This window comes from Pinus tabuliformis, chromosome 2_2 (genome assembly GCF_031772625.1).
Source record: "Pinus tabuliformis cultivar Carrire ecotype Pingquan chromosome 2_2, CPIR1, whole genome shotgun sequence".
NCBI lineage: Eukaryota > Viridiplantae > Streptophyta > Pinopsida > Pinales > Pinaceae > Pinus > Pinus tabuliformis.
In genome coordinates, this window is record NC_142300.1 from 778,919,961 (window position 1) to 778,942,162 (window position 22,202).

General features: G+C 35.8%; 1 pseudogene; it reads left to right on the forward strand.

The window, feature by feature from the left end:
* LOC149195006 (mitogen-activated protein kinase kinase 9-like) overlaps positions 1-21,297 on the forward strand; it is a 43,369-nt pseudogene extending 22,072 nt beyond the window's left edge.
* The last annotated feature ends 905 nt before the right edge of the window (positions 21,298-22,202 follow it).

Genomic DNA, 22,202 nt, shown 5'->3' on the forward strand with positions numbered 1-22,202 from the left:
TTTTTCATTTTATTGATTATTATCAAATTTAATAGTTTTAACACATAATAATAGTATGTTATGAATAACAGAAAAATAGTAAAAATTACAACATTTTATAAGATTTATTTTTTAATTTTATTTATGTTCATACATATAATAAAGAAGATCAATTTTCATTTTATTAATTATTATAAAAGTTAATAACCTTCCTAGTTTACTTCATTTTAATTTAAAAATTGAAATACATTTCTAGTATATTATGTATAGCATAAAAAAAAATATAAAATATAACATTTTTATAATAATGGAGTTGTCTGTAGTGAGACTTTCTGGACTTTCCGGATGGAATAATTTGAGATGAAATAGCATTATATGAAAAATAATAAAAATACAACATTCTCATAATATATATATAATATATATATTATATATATATATTTATTTATTTATTTATTTATGGTCATAATTTGATATCCACTTTCAACACACATTATTTTATATATATATAATTTAACTTTTTAAATTAATTGATTTTTTTAACTTTTGGACATGGGGCCACTTTAAATGGTCATTGCCATGTTATAAAGTAATGTGAACCATGATATTCTATATATCATATGGTAATAATAATTGTAAAAAAAACAAAATTAGCATAATGTAATTTTAACATTTTAATTTAAGTTTCATAATTAGTATGGAGTTTTAAATATATAATATAAGTTGAGTTAATTCAAATCATAAACATGTATGAAGATCAACTTGATTACTCAAATGATTTTACTACAAAGATTTTCATCTTAGCTTCACCATGAGGTCCATGAACCAATTTGTCCCTTTCACATGCCATCAGAAAATATTTCATATTGTTAGTAGTATGGGGAATACCTTCACCTATTGCAAGTTCATAGTAAATCATGACACATCAAGCCTTAGGGGAAGGTCCATAATCGGCCATGGTGGCAGGTGATTTTCCCATTGTTCTTCTTTCTTCAATTCCTTCACTTGCAGTGCCTACTTAGGTGTCCTGTCCACTTCCCATTCCTCCTAGTGTCACTCTATCACTAGGTTCCTCACTGAATTTTCAAAAAAATGGATCCCCGTCTATGCTTTTTGGATTTCCTTCCTTGGACTTTGCTGCTAGTTATTTACGTGTCATATTTCTTGCAAATTTCCTAAACAACCTTCTCTCACTAGAAATGTTTAGTGGAGGTGGATTACAACCTATACCTCCTCAAAAATTAGTCCCTCCATAAAACAAGGTAAAAAATGCACTAAACAGAAGATAAAGAAACATGCACGGGTACTTGGGGAGGACATTCACTTAAAGATATCCATCAGATGGAAAAATAAATATTGGTGGGATATTTCGCTAGAAAACAAATTCTTAAAGTTCTCAAGAAATGGACTAAACAAAAATTCCTCCAGTTGTTGGGTTATGCCCCAAAATACATGATTCTAACTAAGGACTATATGGGATGGATCATGGCCATTGAGAAAGAGGCTAAAAAAATTCTAGGAATTAGATAGTTATGGGAAACCCAACAACACTTCACTCAAAAATTAGTCGATAAAATTTGATGCATGATAAAAAAGATTGGACATTATCTAAATTTGGAGAGGACCTTCGGAAGGAGATTCAAGTTGGAGAATGATCTAGGACATAGTGGCATTTAGGTGGAAAGACAACTGACGCTAGCACTGTTGTAGTTGGTCCATGTGTTAGTTAGCGGTCCCACCAAGATGTGTAATCATACAGGTGTGATCACAGAACAAAAGAAAAGGCACTCATGAAGGTCTCTGCACGCTGACCAGACACCAATGGATCGTAGGTGGCATGTGTAGCTGCATTGAAAGATAAATAATGAGGGTGAAGTGTCATGTGGGTCTTCACGAGACACAGACCGTGTAGTAGAGTCCCTAGAATATTTCAAAGGTGCACAAGGATAAAGTGTCAGGAGTTAGTGCTTGGGACTAGTAATTGGCTCTGTGTAGGCGTAAAGACCATGAGCATGTAAGCTTTGTGAGTGGTGGTTAATCCCTCAATGCTACCTCTCATAGAGGACCTAATGAAGGTTATATTGCACAGAGGACCTAGTGGAAGGGGGAAAGTCCTCACCAACTTAAGGCACGGGGGCTACACTAAGGGAGAAATACCATATCAAATGCATTCATATTGGGGGTATTTATTGAGGAAAAATTGACATAATATAGTGGGGGATATATAGGGGTAAAGGGGTTTTATATTGACAGAATAAAAAATGGAGCTAGAATTTAATGAAAAACTATAAATGCATATAAAAAATGCTAATGAAAAAATTGATACCTACAATATCTCATAAGAGTAGGGGTTTTTTAGATTGGGAATCAGATTGGTAGGGGGTTAAATAATGTGATTTTTAGAGTTTTTTCCAATATTTAGTCAAATTTAGGGTATTTTTTAATATGCCACAAATGCACATGATATGTCAAAGGTTCATTGAGTGAATACCCCATGACTTGAGGTTGAGGTCTATAGAGTTACTCGCAAAAACATCGTTGGTTTCACACCATATGAATTAGTATATGGTAAATAGGAAGTCCTTCTTATTAAATTTGAAATTAAAACATTAAGGACAACTCTACAAGTTTAGTGGACCTCTCTGAAGCTGAAGAGTATCGATTAGACCAACTCAATGAACTTGAAAAATTACACCAAGACGTTGTTCAGAAAATGACTATTATTCAACAACAATGGAGAAAGTGGCATGATAAGATCATCAAAAGGAAGCAATTCAAAGCTGGATACTAACCCCTTTTTTCGATTCAAGACATAAATATTTGAAAGGGAAGTTTCATACCCAATGGATAGGTCCATATGATATTGAAACTATGTTTTAGAATGGTTTTACAAGGCTTCATACTATTAATGATGTTCAAACACCATTCATGGTCAATGGGCATCAATTGCAATTATACAGGAAGCCCAAATCTAAGGAAGGACTCATCAAGGAATTGAAGAAGAAATTTGATTTAGAAATTATGGAGAAGTTGTCTGGTCAACCCTCCTGTATGAGTCCATGATTTTTCAATCCCACTGAAAAATAAAATAAATAAAAAATATAATAAAATAAAATGAAATAAAATAAAATAAAAATTATAAAAATTTATAAAAAAAAAAAAGAGAAAAAAATTATGCAGGTGAAAACCTAGTCTTAGGCACCTCTAGCACCTAGTTTCACTGGAAAAATAGTTTCTGGTCAAGCCACTAAGTAAAGAAACTCTTCCTATTTTGAAAACCTTTATAAGGTGCAATATGATAGGATTTCATTGGAAAACCAAGAAACTTCCTGATAGAGACTGCCAAGAAAAAGGAAAATGAGAAAAGAGAGAGAAAGAGAAAGAAAGAGGAAAAAAGGGATAAAAAGAAAAGAGAATATATATATATATATATATATATATATATATATATATATATATATATATATATATTATATATATATATATAATATATATATATATATATATATATATATACCCTTGTTTGGCTATCCATACATATTTCTTGTGAGAAACACCTAATGTTAAAGGCTGCTTGTTTCTAGTGTAGGTTATAAGATTCCATCAGAGAACATGGACATAAATATCTTTCACAACCACAATATTATCATGGTTTCATAGATCACCAAGAGTTTTCTTTATCAATATTTTGGTTTTTATTTGAAGCAAGGAGTCTACGGTTACTAGGAAAAATAACATGCATACCTGAATATCTACATCCTTAAAGGATATCATTCATCCTAAACTTTTTTATCCATATTGACCTATAGAATTACTTGTAGCTCTCATTTCCCTAATTTCATTCCTTCATTATAAACCTATTTTTCGAAATTCCAAAAAAATTATGAGAGCTTTATTTTTATTACACAAGGATCAAATATGTGGTTAAAATTCCTTTCTTCACACCAACCTAAGCATGAAAATCCTTTAATTCATATACCCTCGTACTTAAACCCCTTAGTCTAGCTTATACACCTATTCAAAAATATTTTACCACCTCAAACATCATTTCACTTATACCATTCCTATAAGTTCCTGAACCCAATAGATATCATGCAAGATTGTTTTGAATTAGTCTAGCTGTCAAGGGTGGTCTATCATTGTCCAACTTAGCCAATATTATTCAATATTGACTAAGGTAATGACATGCATTGTATATAGTTGGAAATAAATTAATGTTCATCATGTTGTTGGAGGCATAATCATGTTTCCATAGCCACAAATATTTGGAAATATTTTGGTTTAGAGCGCAATTCTTCGTTGGGTTTTCTATAAAAGGGATAGAAGATGAAGATAACAGTAAGGGTTTCAATCGCGGTTACATGCGAAAGGAGTTACAGGGGGGATCTGTAAACTATGTAGAGCCTGATAGTCTCAATGCCATCCAAATTACACCAGAAGTATGGAAAGTATTTGTAGAAGTAGGATGGGACAAATTCTAAGGTTGCTTTAAAGGGAATGACTCTACCATTGCATTGGAATTTGAAAAAAAAATGGATGGATTGAGGAAACTCACTATTATAGTAGGTGAAAAAAATATTGTGGATGTAACCATATTTCCCCAAGAAGGATAAAGATGGTCAAAGAATTCTAAAATTTATGGAGTATGTTGCAGCGCATTTCTATAGGAACCATCTCCTCTCCTAGATTTAAGGAAAGGAATATGTAGGGAAGCTCTACTTCTACTCTAGAAGGATGTGGTTTAGATTTTTGTGAAATTTGTTACATGTGAAGGAAGGTTTAGTTTGGTATACCATTACCTTAACTAGATCTTAATGCACCTTTTTGGGCACAAGCCACTTAACATGCCTCATTTTCTATTAAAAATCGTGATGAATATGGTCACCCTGGTTCATAAGAGAAAGGATATTGAACACAATCTATGTCATGAGGGTTTAATTAAAATGTTGATAGTCACAAAGGTTCACAAATTAGAAATCCCCTGTTGGGTGCCACCCAACTTGGACTAGTTTTTGGTGAAGACTCTACACTTTGTGCATCGGAGTGCACAATGAAGAATGTAACAGATTGTGAAGTGGAGCACACAACAAAGAAATTTTGGATATACCATGCAGTATAAGGGCTTCGGGATAGGGCACAGTCCCTTCGTTTTGTAATGTTGTAAAAGATCAATGGTTTTCAAACCATAGTTTCTTGTATTAGGGTGTCCATGGTATGTGGACCATGGTATTGTAATGATGTAATAGTATATATAGGGTCAAAAAATAAAGAAGGGAAGTATCAAATTGATCCATATCTGTGTTATGGTTGTATCATTGTGATATGTGGTTTTGTGTTGAAGGGAAGGCTCTGCAGTTGAATGCACAAAGGTATGAATCTGTAGTTGATTGTGTAGATAACCTGTAGTTGAGTTCGTAGGTTAAGAAATATTTGTTGTACATGAATTATTATTATAAGCAACATTTCTTGTGGACGTAGTCCCACATTGGGATTAACAACGGTAAAATTGGTGTCTTCATGTGTATATTTTTTTTTACCTATTGTAGCATATCATTTTATTACAGTTGCATGTTATTATAGCACAATGATGTTTTATGAGTTTATTTGATGTGTTTAAGTGTTTAAGTTAATGAGGAAAAGTAATGTATGCATGTCAAGAGTAAGAAAACAAAATAATACCACGTATCCAAATCCTTCAAGATTGTTTATCGAAGTGGATACAAGTGGCCACCCAACTATTCCACAGAGTTCTCTAGTGGCTTTCATTTGTTTCCTTATTTATTTCAATCTTACTATTTTTACCATTTTTGCAGGTCCCAAACTTCCGGAACATTTTTTACCCCCTAAACGACATTTTTTTGAGGTGCACTACAGGCACACAGCCATTGACAGAGGCCTAGATTAAAACCTAAAGTACTTGAAGAGACATTTCCAAGAAGGTATTGTACGCTCCAAATGGAGATAATATAACCAAGGTATGACTTGGGAATTTGGTTGCCCAACTAACCCCAACGGGGCTGACAAACGCTTGTCGTTACATCTCCTAGAGTTAGGGTTTTGGTTGTTTATGGTTTTCTCATGTTTTGCAATAATAAGTAGGTCCTTAAACCTCGTTATAACAAAGTTCGGAGGCATGTAGCCACCACATATGTTCTCAGAGTTAAGCTACAATCACTTGGGCTAGTCTTATTTACATTCTGTTTGTAACCACATTTCAATATTTGATATTAATGAAATGAAGTGTTATTTCTGATGTATCTTTGTATTTTTGTTTATATCTATAATTTGTTGCATTCCTGCTTAAATTCGGATCAGTGGTATCATTGCAGTATGCTATTTCCATATTTTTCTTTCTATGTCCCTAATGAGGTTGGGATATAAGTAGTTAGGGCTTGAATTAGTTGAACCTTTGCAAGGCTAGCCCTGGAAATCCCGATGACCTCCCATGGTGGAAGAAAAGAAAGATGAGGGGGGTAGGAGATCCTTTAAAAAACATTGCACGAATAAGCCCTCGAGTGATAGAGGAACATGATTATGAAAACGTTTTCTTATATCCTTCATCATCTACCCAAGGGTGACACATCTACTTCTAGTAGCTACTTTGGAAACACCACAATCTTTAAGGTACAAGTTAACTTTGACATTCCCAGATTTGAGGGTCAAGTAGACACGAACATTATAGATAAATGGTTAAATATGCTAGAGGGATATTTTTTTCTTCATGATTTTTCCAGCTGGGAAAAGATTACTTTTTATCTTCTCAAAGCCACCACTCACATCAAGGACTGGTGGGAAACCTACTATGAGCAAAAAGATGAAAGTACGCCCTCACTATTTTCTGTCTCACCCACTTGGGATTTATTCTAGGACACCATCAAGGGGTAGTGCCACTCTATTGGGAGCTATGAGGATAAATAAATAAGGTCGACCACACTATGATAGGGAAGGGACCAAGACATGTCAAAGTTGACCAATGTTTTTCATACACTTCACATGAACTTGGGTATCTAGGATCTTGAGAAACATTTGGATCTCAAGTATCGCAGCTGCCTACACAGGGACATACAGGATGAGGCAGAGTTCCTCGACATCTCCTCACTCGGCACAGAGTACTGATACGTTGTCATGATTAAGAAGAAGCTTAAACAAAAAAATTGAGACCTTCAATCTACGAATCCAAAGCAAGGGAAAGGCACCCTTACGTTGTAGTGAAAAGGGAAAAGCCAAGGTGGGGCGACCTAGGATAACTCGTGAAAGCTGAAAGAAATGAACAACACTAAGAAGACCAAGAAGGACATGGTAAGGTGGCATGAGTTCCATAAGAGCTCCACTCACAACACAAGTAAGTTTCAGGGCAAGCAATCACTAGTGGTTGAGCTAAAGGCTTCTGAGTCCGACACATGTTCTAACTCTGAGTCAGAACCCGATAATGTGAATGACAAAGGGAAGCAGATCATTGACATGGATCCATGTGCCACTGTGGCCACCACCAAGATCTAGAATATTGAGCTTGGAGATATAGAATAGGCGGAGATCCCATTCCACTAATAGATGTGGGTGAAGGGTTCACTATTGCAGTTCATTATCGACAGCGAGAGCCAAAAGAGCCTCATTTTAGGAGAGGTCATGAAGTGGTTGGGCCTACTCACTACAACACATCAACAATCGTACACCATCAGGTGGCTTCACCAATGATGATTTCTCCACGTCATCCAATAGGTTGGCCTTCCCTACAACATCAATCCCTTCATGCACGAGGTATTGTGTGATGTCGCTCCTCATGAATTTTGTGATGTATTATTAGGAAAACCATACTTATGGAAGTGGCATGTTGTATATGATTCTAGACCTCGCTCTATTATTATTTCTTTGGGTACTAATTTATACATGATACCAGAGGTAGCGCCACCTACTGCCATCTCTTTGATCTCTGCTAAGAAATGTAGTAAGGTCATCTCCCAGACTGTGAAATTTGTTTCCTTTCTGATTCGTTGTCAAGGTAAGGGGAATGTCATGGCCACATCCATGACCCCTGGGAAGGGTTCCTCCAAGATACAGAAGCAGGTGGATACGATCGTGGAAGAATACAGGGACATCTTCTCCTCACCCACAGGGTTACCCTTGCATTTTCAAGTCAAGCATTCAATCGATCTAACTCTTGGAGCACCTCTACCCAATGGGACGATATATCGTCACTCCATTCTATAAAATGAAGAGAGCAAGTAGAAAATCCAAGAGTTACTACAGAAAGGGCACATCTGACCAAGTTCCTCGCCTTGTGAGAGCCTGATTGTACTTGTACAGAAGAAGGATGGGACCTAGAGGCTCTACATTTATTATCAGGCATTAAACAAAATCACTTTCAGGAAAAGATATCCAATCACATGTATTGATGACCTGTTGGACCAACTCAAGGGGGCCAAGTATTTCACCAAATTGATCTGATGTTTGGTTATCACCAGGTTCCAATAGATCCCACAAATGTATGGAAGACCACCTATAAATCGAAGGAAGTTCGTTTCAAATGGTGGTTAAACCCATCGGGTTGACAAATGCCCCTGCTACTTTTACGAGGCTAATGGATGACATTTTGCGGCCCTTCACAAAATTGTTCATGGTGGTTTATCTGGATGAAATCCTCATCTTTAGAAAGAGTTGGGAAGAACACTTGCAACTCATTCAGTAGGTCCTTCAAACCCTTCGACAACACAAACTATGTGCCAACTTGGAGAAATAAATCTTTGGCATGAGTAAGGTCCAATAATTGGGTTACATCATACATGAGCATGGTGTGCATGTGGACTAGACTAAGATATAAGTCATTTGGGATTCCCCAGCCCCAACCACTCTAATGGAGCTTCACAACTTTTTGGGCCTTACAAATTTTTATCAGAGGTTCATGTTGGGATTCTCCCATATTACTTGGCCTTTGAGTCAGATTACTAAGGATGGGGCGAAAGAAATTTTTTCTTGTTCCGAGTCCCACTATAAGGCATTCATTGAGTTGAAGCACTGCCTCTACTCTACACTGGTACTCACACTGCCAGTCCTACGGCGTCCATTTGAAATCGAGGCAGATGCCTCATACTATGTTATTGGTGCAATCCTCACCCAACACTAGCATTCAGTGGCCTATCATAGTGAGACACCTTTTAATACAATTTGGAAGTACCCCACCTATGGTAGAGAGATGTATTGCATTCTATAGTCTTGCCAATAGTGGAAGTAGTATAGTATGGGGAAGGAGACGATCATCCACACTGATCACTGAACTCTTTAGTTTATAAAGACACAAGGGAAGTGGCAGAACAATCACCATCAGAAGTGGTTTACATATCTACAAAAATTCCACTTGAACATTAAATACAAAAAGGGCAGCACCAATCATGTTACACTCTGCCTCAACTAGTCCCTAGTTGCAGCACTTACTACTGTTCTCAACTGTTGTGGTCATGAGACCTCTAGATGGCTGCAACTATACAAAACGATACATAGTTTGCCTCCACATAGCATATGTTAGTAGATGGAAAGAAGGTTCCTAATTTCCATCTCCAGGATGCATTATTATGCTACCTAGGCCGCCTTTGTGTTCCTTCAAGTGAGTGTTCCAAGTTGGTTTAGGAGGCACACTATAGTTGGGTCACATGACGCTTTGGTGTGGAGAAAAATCTATTCATCCAAACTCCAACTCAATGTTGGGAAATATATCAGATCCTTCACGGCTTGCAGCATCGCCAAGCCAACCATCAAGAAGCAAGGAATTTACACTCCTCTCCCTACTCCCAGCTAGAAGTGGGAATCCTTCTCCACGGACCATATTTCTGGCCTCCCTTCTACCAAGCATGGTAATGACTGTGTATTCGTTGTCATGGACATATTTTCTAAGATGGAAATATTGGCAGATTTCAAGAAGAGTATGACCGCAGAGGACAATCCCAAACTCTTATTTGAATGGGTATGGACACATTTTGGGATCTTGTAGACCATTATATCATATCGGAATAGCAGGTTACTGAGCAAATTCTGGTCATGCCTCTAGACACTATTGGACACCAAGATCGCCAAGTCGACTACCTTCAATCCCCAGATTGATGGCTAGACGGAGGTCATCAATAGGACGATAGTGCACATAATCTGCATGTATAACTACAAGTATCCTCGAGCCTGGGATGGGAGTCTTCCATATGTGCAACATAGTTATAATAGAGTTGTCCATAGCTTGACTAGTCATAGTCCCTTTCAAGTGGGTCTAGGATTTCAACCATTATGTCTGATTGATGTTGTCATGCCTCATGCAACTACACAAACATAATCCACACATGTATTCTCTGATGTTGATAAAGCGACCAAATTTATTGAACACATCCAACTCATCCGCCAGTAGGTTCACGATGTCCCGAGAGGTCAAACTCGAAGTACAAGCAATGGTTGATCAACATCGGGTGCCACACAAGTTTCAGGTCAGGGACAAGGTTTGGTTGCATTTGCATAAACAATTCCTTACGAGAGCCCATCGAAAGCTCATACCACTCTGATATGCTCGTTACACCATTACCATGGATGTGGGAGACAATATTTATGAGCTCAAAATTTCCCCATTCCTTGGCATGCACCCAATGTTCCATGTGGACCGCCTTCGACCATACTTCCCACAATTATTAGACACATCAGACAACGCAAAATAGCTCACACCAATAGAGCTAAAACCAGAGTACATGGAAGAAGCCAAAACTAATTGGATTATAGACACATAAGTCAAGAACACTCACCAGTACAATATCCAAGTATATCGGGTTGTCAAAGCTCGCCAACTCCTACACCAAGGCGAGTGGCTCACCAGGGACAAGGTTTAGCAGAAATTTCCTCACCTCATGGAGACTCCGCATGCAATGGGGAACATTGCTTCCTGGGGGGGGATTATCTACGTGGATAATGGTGGCCAACCACCTATCCCACCTAGACCTCCAGTCGGTTTCATTTTTTTCCTTGTTTATTTTAGCATTTACTATTTTTAGCAGTTTTTCGGTCCCAAACTTTTGGAGCAGTTTTGACCCCCTAAATGGAATTTTTTGTTTTAATGTTCATTATGGGCCCACACCCATCAGTAGGGGCTTGTGGAATAACCCGTACTATTCACATAGACCTTTCCAACAAGGTATTGTATGCACCAAAAAAAGATAATATGACCAAGTTATGACCCCGGGAAGTTGGCTGCCAAACTAACCCCAATGCAACCCACAAACTCTTGGCGTTACATCTCTTCAGTTAGGGTTTTATCACATTCTTCAATAATAACTAGGGCCTTGAGCCTCATTGTAAAAGAGCTGAGAGGCATGTATACGCCACATCTCTTCTCAGAGATACACTACCATCGCCTGAGCTAGACTTATTTCCATTCTATTTGTAAGCACATTTCAGTATTTGATATTAATGAAATGTGGTGTTATTTCTGTTGTATCTTTGTATTTTTGGTTATATCTATAATTTGTTGTATTCCTGTTTAAATTCAGATTAGTTTAAGAAACCTTGCTCTACATCCTCCCATAGTCACTTAGGGTGATACTGCGATCTCCTTGCACATTGTTCCTGAAAGGGCCAATGATTGAGGGTTTTGTTGGTGCACAGTATAGGTCGAACCTAGGTTTGCCCAAAACAAACCAACAAATGGTTCTATTGTTGGGGCAAGGATCTATTTGAGGGATATGTTTATGTGGAATCCATTGAAGAAACAAATTCAAGACTTGGTAAAACTAAAGGAGCAACAATTTGTGAATCAAGAGAACATAAATCCACATTTAAAAACTGAAGCTTTGTCACAGAAGTATATTTTTATAGATCGATATTAAATTTTATTTACTTCATTATCTAGTGAGATTTTCAAGTGGATATCAATATTGATCGAAATAAAGCATGTTTTAAAGGTGGAGAACCTATGACATGGACTCTTGAATAAAATCTCATCAAAAATTTTAAGGATGGAAAATTTTCTTGAAGTTTAAAAGCACTGGTGAATCTCACTAATCCCTAATATGCAAACTATAAAATGTTTATAGATATATTTGTAAAATTATTCAAAATTGTAATGATTTTATATATAGTCTCTATATAATGTTGGCGATTTTTAAGGTAAAATAATTTTATATTCTAAAATTTGGGTGAATCGTATTTTCTAAAAATTGGAAATTGGTGAATCTTTTTTGTGGAAAAATCATGGAAAATTAGCTCACTGGGCAAACATTAGCCCCTAAAATCTTCCATTGAACTGATAAAATGACTCAAGAGTGTTGACAATAGGATTTGAGGTGTTGCTGATTTCTATATTGATAGCATCTTGGGAGGATTTATTACTAAGTTTGTGGTAGATTCGATTGTGTCCTACAACAAAGTAGAATGACAATCCAACAAGGGACCGTGTGGTAAGTATTTGAAATATTTGAAACTTTGGATTAATATGCTTTTGTGTGAAAAGGGAGTTTTACATATACAACCAGATTGTTAGTTTACTTATGTTTGGAACAAGAGGCAGTAAATCTTAACCAAACATTGAAGTAACACAAAGTGGAAAGAGATATAGAAAAGATACCAAAAAGAGATCTTGTCGACATGACCTAAATATTTTTGTAGAGACTGAATACAACCCTCTTTTGAGTGAATCTGAATGTGAATAAATTCTCACTAATAACCCTCAAGTAACTCCATGTTATTCAGACTTCCAACCTAAGAGTTCACTGAAGCCAGAATCGAGTAAAAGCAAGGGTGTTCCTAACTCCCCCCCCCCCCCTCCCTCTACCCCTTCTACCCCCCATCCCCCTCCCCTTACTTCTCCCCCTCCCCATCTTCCTTGATGAAGATGTAAGGCTAAATATATTAAGCTACCTATTTTCAAAGGAACCAGATTAGAAGATTAGGAATAGTTTTGGTTTTTATGTGAAGTAGTATGGAAAGTGAAGCATATCAATGATGAAAAATATAAATAATGCCCAACTCATTACAATGCTTCAAGATAGATCTATGACATGGTATATGAAGTATTCCAATAATTAGCTCAGAACATTTGTAGATATTAAAGCAACATTGATAAGACAATTTAAGTAGTGAAAGTCTGAGTCTGAGTGTGTCACTGAGTTAAAAGAGATCAAACAGAAACCTACTAAGTGTGTTTGGGAATTTGATCAAAGATTTAAGGTATTATTAGTTAAAGTTAGCTTTGACATAGCTCTGTAGAAACATCAGGAGTGGTTTGTAGCTATTCTAATATTATGTATCAGATTTCCATTAATGCAACAAAAGATAGGAACCTAAGCCAAAGCCATCGATATTGCAATGAAATTAGAAGCTTCACCTATAGGAGATACTGTCACTGGTATGCTATAGATTCAGAATCAATTAGAAAACCTAACACTATAGTTACAAGATATGAAGAAAAGAAAAGAAGTTAGAGAAGAAGTATGGTGTACGAAATGCAAATCGGAGGGACATTCTAAATAACACTGCCATATTTTCATAAATTACATGGCTACTGGAGCACCAAATCCCTTGAATGCAAGATCCAGCCTATGGTATGAAATATTTACAACTAGAGGCGGATATCATTCCGAATATTGTTATTTGTTACATAAATATGTGCAAACTCTAAGGAACCTATACTAAAAATTTTGTAAATCAGTGGGACATGATGAGAACAATTGTCGAGCTTATGAACTAATGATGGAGCATAGTGTCAGTGATTATAGAATGAAATCATAAGAGCATGGACATGAGAACAATGGATAGCATGGTGGTTGATGTGGATACCAAGGAAGAGGTTGAGGTGGTGGATCTGGTCAAGGAAATGGAAAAAAAAATTGCTATAACTGTGACCAACCAGGTCATTTTACAAGAGATTGTCAGAACCCCATGACGAGATGTAAGTATTGTAAATCCTTTGACCATGTAATTGAGGAATGTCTTGTACTTATGTTGAAGATGCAAGAAAAAAGGTATTAGTAAGTGACATAAAATATTCAAATGATGACCACTGAACGAAGGAGTGATGAACCTCAAATTAGAATGGTTGCTAGAAGTGGAGCTACAACTGGTAGTGATAAAGAGGATGGAAAGAAAGAATCTAAAAATAAATGGGTGAGAAAGATTGTTGAGAAAGCTCCTATTTTTTATAATCATAAGGAAAAATAAGTATTTATGGAATCAAAGTGAACTTTTATGGATGTTGGAGCTTCAACCTCTAGCGAACAACCAAGTAAGAAAAGTAATTGTGATGTATCATTATCTTCGACATAGAACCAAACTTTGATGTAGGGTCGAGCTCCAACAGAAGGCCAGGAGTCAACAAATCAAGGAGGTACTTTAAAGTCTTTCCTAGAAACTTTATGAAATTATTAAGAGATCAAAGGGCTATAGAAGGGATTTGGTAGTTCATAGATTCTTGGGCATCCAAAGAAACTCTATGAAGTGAGATGCGCACAGTGAATAATCTGCATTGACAGAAGAGAACTGGAAGAGAAATGAGGCTTAGTGTGTACATAGTAGAATATGAGATGGATCAAGTTATTCTAGATATGGCATCTGATGTTAATTTCTTAACAAAGCATACATGGGAATTAATGGGCAAGCCAAAGCTACAGTTGTCACCTATTCAGTTAAGGATGGAAAATCAACAAAAGGTATACCCCTTAGGAAGAGTACGAGGTGTAACAGTGAATACTGAAGGAGTTCACACTACTATTGATTTTGAAGTAATAGGGATCATTGATGATAGTAACCCTCATCCTGCATTTCTTAGACTTGACTGGACATTTGATATTATGGCCATAATTAATCTAAAGAAGAGACAAATGATAGTGGAGGGAAGTAATATGAGGGTAATTGTTCACTTGGATCCATCAAAAGGAATAAGATATACAAAACTAGTTGAAGAAGAGTATTGTGCAACTGACATAGATAATATCTATAAATTTACAACAAAAGAACATGATTTTGTTAACCCTAGTCCTTACTATAGAAGGAAATTTGAGTTGGTAGCATGATAGTTCTTGTACGTCAAACTCAAAATAAGAATTGGAAAATCAGTAGAATAGGCTGCATGAAGTATCCACAAAGTATTGTGCCAGAATTACCAAATCAATTCATTGTATGACATCAGAGGTATGTAACCTACCTTTTTGTGATGGTCTAAGTGATGTGAATACTTTTATTAATGATTATGAAGAATAAGTCCCACAAAATCAAAGGTTGTTAGCCTTGCATATAGCCCTAAAAGCTACTCCTGCTAGATGTTGGGGTGCACACAAAAAGAATATAGGAGACTGGCAGGAATGTCAAAGATTGATGTGGATAATATTTGGTTAGATAAATACGGAGATGGATATAAAGTATGATGGTTAGACTAATCCTAAAAATAATATCATGTTATGTACTACAACATGGAAGGAGATTCCACAACAAGAATGGGTACATGGATTCATTCATACATTAGAGACAATCCATAAGAACTGGTACCTAGAAATAGAGCTTTAGCATGGTACTGTGAATTGGGAAGACATGGTTGATGGTTTCATATTAACATTCACCTTTTAGGATGATTGTCCATATATAGATTTGGCCCTTCAAACATTCTTGAGGAGGATCTTTGAGAATGTAACTAAACTGACATGCCAACAACCTGATTGGGTTGTGCAAACAAAAAATGCACTAGAATGTTATAACCTTTCTATAGAAGAAGAAAAAGATCCCAACAACATAAACATAGTAGAATGAGAAGTTTACCACGAAGTAAATGGACCTTAGTTAGAGATACCAGATATAATGAAGCCACTAAAGACAAAGAAGGTGAATATAGGATAAGAAAAGGATCCCAAGCTTGCAAAAATAAGGGACTATTGGGGTGACGATAAAATCAGTAAAGTTATAGAGTTACTTTATGAATATAAAGAATGATTTCCCATCAATTTTTAAAAAATGAAGGGTATAATAAAAGATATGGGAGTTATGAAGATTCCCCTTAAGCCTGATCCAAGGTAATAGTTTAGAAATGTTATGTAGATTTATGCTCTTTAGTTTGTCATACAAAATAATTTGCATGCATATTATAATAGATTGTATAAGAGTTGAATTACAGTGTTAATTACAACTTCAAATGTTATCTTAACATTAATATAGCATTTAACATTAATATAACATTGTTGAACACGTGTTGGAAAGAAATGACAATTTCATTGTTATAGGGCAATGGACAAACATGTGGTTGAAAGATACATTTCATAATCCAATGCATGTTTCAAGAGTAAAGGCACATTTAAAAATAAGTTTTGTAGGTAATATATACATGTTTTAAGAAACCAGGTTTGAATGGAAGTAAATCATATTTTCATTCATCATCATATGGTGGCAATAATTGAATGGTATTGTAAATTTTTTCATAGCAAGTAATTTTTTAATTATGTTGTAAGGCATTCCCCTCTCAAAAAGACCTCCCTCTGTTGCCACGTGTACCCTCCTGCGCCCTTCGATCACTTGTTAGACAATTAAGAATCTTTTTGTGATCAGATGATTCCCTTGGTGGTCAGGGTAATGAGGTAATCACCTACCTATTACAGTTTCTCTGTTTTATTTACCATTACTACGCCGTTTCCACTTCTGAAGCCCCCTAACATGAATGGTACTTGCAAGTTTCCCTATATTCCTCTTGAAGAAGTTACACTCGAATATCTCAAGAAGATTTCAATTTTGGGGTACTTTGTAGTGTGGGAGTTGTTATCACTCAGAGATTTCTCTAGAAGCTATTCAAAGAAAGAAAATGACTGAGGTAACGACAAGCCAACTTTGGAGCATAGGCTCTAGCCAACCTATGGCTCAAAGAGGGCTCTCTCTATATGATTTAGCTTTGTTTGCTGGGATTTCAAGGTAGTTATGAATGTTTTGGGGGTCTTTGATTTGTATTCAAGATTGGGTGGTGGGATCCTTGAAATGGATTGATAGAATGATGTCTTTAGACCATTGGGCTATGGAGTCAACAAAAGGGTAGCAGAATTGGTTCAACTCTCTAAAGGGAATGTTCAAAGGGAAAGCTAGCAGAGTAACGTGCAGGTCTTTGGAACAGGGGGGTGAAATGGTGTTAATCAGGGTGAGAGAGCAATTAAGGGTTCTCAGACCAAGATCTAATCGAGGAATAGAGGGTAATTGAAAACAAAGGGCACTTAAGAATCCTTTGATCTAGATTAGCAAGAAACAACCTAAAGTAAGGAGAAATTAAAGAATTCCTCAACTTAGATATCAATAGAAAACATTTATATGCCTAACTCTTAAAACATAGTGTAGTCAAACAAATTATGAGATATTGTTCCAATTATAACATTCAGATTCAAAAATACATTAACGATTGTGGAAAAATTTTAAGAAAGATAACAACAACATAAGAAACTACTTGTCTGCACTTTCTTAACACATGAATCCTGTGAAATATCTTGTCTTTATTCATCAATCTAGCTTGTTGTCTCAGTTAGTGATACTATAGCTTTACATTCTTTTGATCAAGAAGTCTATAGAAATGTCTAAGAATCCACACTAAATACTTCGAATTGCGAAGTAATTATACAAAATTTATTACAAAATATCTCAAACTAACTTGAGATTTAATCTAGTAAATAAAAATATCTTCTTGCAAGAAAATAGAGACAACTATTGAACTACTTTCATGTTGTCCCATTTATTGTGGTACTACTGGCCTTTATGGTTTGATTTTTAGCCCTTTATACTTCTTTGTTGTTTGATTATTTATGTTAGAAGCTTCATTTACTTTTGGCTTTCATTTGATACTCTTTGACCCTGCTGACCTGTCTTTATCTTTTCACCTGGCTGTTTTGCTTTTACCTTTTTATTGCAATTTTCTTACAGTAAACTAGTCAATTTTTCCCACCATTCAGCATCAAGTAATTTTATTTTCAACATACTTCTATATATTTCATCTTCCGCGGTGCACTTAGCAAAAGTAGGCCTAGTGATGGATAAGTTTTTTACCTCATGCTAGAGGAAAATTTTTTTTTCAAACATTTGGTAAAGAACCTTACCTGTTGGAAATGCCTTTATTGATGATGTACTGGCCTATTCTTTAGATACCTCGCTAATTTTGTTGTTGTAATCCTGTTGTGTCATGAGCTTGTCATTTATGACCAAGGAATTGGGTAACCCATTCTCTCTCAAAATTTGTAACTTGGCCATAAATCTATCTACTACTACCTGCATATTTTGACACTTTTCCTCCAAGTTTAACATTAAGTTTCTCTTGGAAAGGACCTTTCTCACCTCCAAAATGGTTTTTGTCCTGTCTTCTATTTCCAATTCCTGAAGTTCATACTTGTTTTTACTATTGAGGAAGTGGATAAGTCTGGTTGCATCTTCAGGCATGTCTCCTAATTATTCCTTGACTATTTGGATAGCCTCTGTAGCAAACTTTATTAGATCTATCTGTTAAAAAATTACTTGAATGGATGGCCAAATATCATTAACATAGTCAATGATATTGGCCCATAGTAGTTCCTTGGCTTGCCCAAGGGGTTCCTTTAGTGTTAGATCTTTCTCCATGGCCTTTAATCTTTCATTCATTCTGGCTTCTTTCTGCGCTTCTTCCTTGTGCATGATTTTGGCAAGCTTGTAATATGTTTCCAAGCTTGTCACCTTTTCCTTCAGCTTATTCATCTCTGTAGCCTGTATGGACATTTCCTCCATGGCTCTGACCAACATTGTTGCTTCCTGAGAAATAGGATTTACATGGGGGTTTATTTATAGGTTAATGACAGGTTAAAATGATCGGGCAGGGTTTAATGACAGGATTAATCTATTCGTCGAGATATGGGGTAAATGGTATAGTTTATAATTAAACTATGGGTTGGGATATTTTTTAGTGGATTTATACAATTACAGGAAAAGGTATACCGAGGGATTTATATAATTAAGTTAGGACAAAGTACTTTTGTGGGCTTTTTGAGTGAAATAGGATTTACATCAAGGTTTTCACTTTTCCTATGCAAATGAAGTTTATCTTTAGGAAAATGGGTTTTATTAGGGTAATGAGAGGGAAATGAATTTCATGAAGGGGATTCTAACACTTGATGTCCATAAGTCATTAAGCCGAGGGTCCAATCCCACCAAAAGTTAGAGAAATGCTCTAAGCCTCTTTGACTTTAAGGATTTATAGTGCTAGAACATACTTGTGAATAGTAAATTAGTAAGTAAAGGGGAAAAATGAATGAGGGGAAGTTAAACATATTAACTTGCAAACCTTTGTTTTAAAAATGAATGAGGGGGAGTTAAACATATTAACTTGCAAACCTTTGTTTTTGCTTCCATAATGGATCATACATATATAAATATGTGTCTAAGCATGATGCATGTGTTTTGACCGAATCAACTTTATGCTTCAGCAACCTTTCTTCTTCTTACCCATTACTTACCCTACCATTTTTTCTTCATTTTATTTGGGTGCATTTAGACTAGAAAACCCATATCATCCATTTTTCTTTTGAAAAGTAATCTATCTAATTCTAACCTTATATCATCCAAGGGCTCAAATTAAACTGACGAGCTCCTTTTATTTTCTCTACCTATCTAATGATCTACGAAGATTAGTTTTTTTGGTCAGATTTTATTCTCTAACTAAAAACATAAAATTCAAAGCATCAAATAACCAAGATTAAACAATTTTACTACCATGGATTGTGGCATAAATAAAAAGCTACACACAATCATTATTATGCATAAAGTAAATAGTAGTGGAATTTAGATTTGCACACTTTCATGGTCACTTTTTGTTTTTTGGGTTCATATTTTTTCATTTTTTAGACCTTTTCTTATTCTTTTTGTCCTTTGATTTTCTTTTAGGACATACCCTCTTTCAATTTTTTAATTTTTAAATCATATGGAAAATATTTGCAAAAAGAAAAGGTATGTACAATATTACAAGGCTTGACCTTAGTCATTCTAAATTATGGCTCCTATTGGTATAAGAACCTAACAGGAGTAGTGGTAAGGTCTACAAGGTTAAGCATGCCAAGACTGGGAAAATTTATGCCCTCAAAATCATTATGGAAAAGCACGAGATTGTTGTTTGAAAGAAAATAATGAGGGAAATGGAGATTCTCTGAAGGGTGAATTCTCCACACATCCTGCAGTGTTATGGCATATTCAAGCAAATTCCCCACACATTGTGCAATGTTATGATCAAGGAAGAGAGATATCTTTTGTGTTGGACTACATGGACAGTGGAACCCTTGCACAAGTTCTTCAAGCCCATAAGAAAATCCCATAACACTATTTGGCTGAGGTTGCCAGGTAGGTGTGATTTCGAAGGTATCAAAGGCAAGTCTCCAAAAACGCTTCCATCACAGCCAGGAAAAGTAGCCCATATGTCCTGAACACACAGGAAGTCTGAGCGATAATCAACTTTGACATGTATAAATACTAATTTCACAAGATGATTTTTGTTTTTTAATATAAAGGTTGTCTCCAACTTGTCATTGAAACAAAAATCCATTCTAATCGGCTCAAAATATTACCACAATTACCACAATAATATAGTAATTATTGTATCAATGTCAAGTCAATTTGAAAAGGTTGTGTCAATGTCAAAGGGCTATAATACTGTTGTACTTCATCCAAAACATCAAACTAATTTTGTCTTGTAGGCTCTTCTAACAAAAACTTCAGTCAGATCTTCCCCATGGAAAAACCAAAAATAAAACGCGACATAGATTTATGAGCATCTATCTTGCAGTTTTAGGCTAGTTGGGTAGGTGCTCAAGGGCTTGCATTACTTGCATTAGAAAAAAATTGTTCACCATGATATAAATCCCTTCAATTTACTGATCAATAATAGAAGTCAAGATTGTCGATTTCGGTGTCAAAACTGTGTTGGTTAACGCTTTGGCCCAGTGCAATTCCTTCGTGGGCACTTGTGCTTATATGAGTCATAAAAGCTTCGATCCTAATGGGTACGGTGGAAAGTATGATGGATGCTCTGCATATATATGGAGTTTGGGATTATCTTTTCTAGAATGTGTGCTTGGAAGGTTTCTTTGTAGGTTTCCCTGTTTGTCTCTGAGGAAGAGGCCTCATTTGGCCTACTTTACTTTTATGGTGGTCATCTGTTTTGGTGACCCTCCATCACCGCCACCTGATGCATCACTAGAGTTTTAGAGTTTTATTTGATGTTTCCTTCAAAAGGATGCATTACTTTTCCATACTACACATTAACATCCCTTTTTGAAGAAGTATGAATAGTAATCTTGTGACCTGGCTCCCCTCGTGCAATCTATACACCTATAGAATTTTGAATTCCTTTCTGTATTTTGAATATAGTACTTGAGAGAATTCATTGACTTGTAATGAATGCACAGTCTTGGTCTCTGGAACTCTATTTTATAAATAATTTTCCAATGAAACTGTAGTCGTCTTTACATCACTTTGTCATTGTGTTTGTTTTGTTTTTCAGGTGGAAAAATTCGAATGTATTCCTTGGAAATCCAGTCATGTTCCCTTTCGAATTTCCAATTATTATTCCACCCAATTAATGGCAAACCTATTCTTATTTCTAATGTACATGCACTCTTCCTATTTTGCTAAAATTTCAATGCAGTGTTTATAATCTGTCTGGTCTGCTTCTACATCTTGGATATTGAATGTTCACCCCTTTCAATTTTGGATCAGTGGTATCAAGATAAACCAAGGACATCAATGGGCACAACATACCAAGTCATGTTTTATAAAAATTAAAATACTACGTCATGGGAAAGAAACCTTATAAAAATCACATAAATAATTCTTAATGGAGGGAGCACTAAGGCAGGGCATGAAAACATGAAGAGGATAGAATTATGCATGACATAGGTGAGAAGGTTAGGTTATCATCCGTTTTCCAAAATCAAACTATTTTTCTCCAAAGAAATGACATAGAGGTTATCAAAATCAGAATATTTTACTCCAAAGAAATGACATAGATGATTTTGAAGGTATCAAAGGCAAGTCTCCAAAAATGCTTCCATCCCAGCTAAGAAAAGTAGCCCATGTGTCTTGAACACACAAAAAGTCTGAAAATGGCTCAAAATGAAACCCAATAGATGCTCAATGTATCCCCTATAGCTTGTGCCCAACAACATCAAAATAGTACCCAAAAGAAAACCCAACGCACTTAAAAAGACTGTAAGAGCCCACAAATCAGTCCAAATACTCTG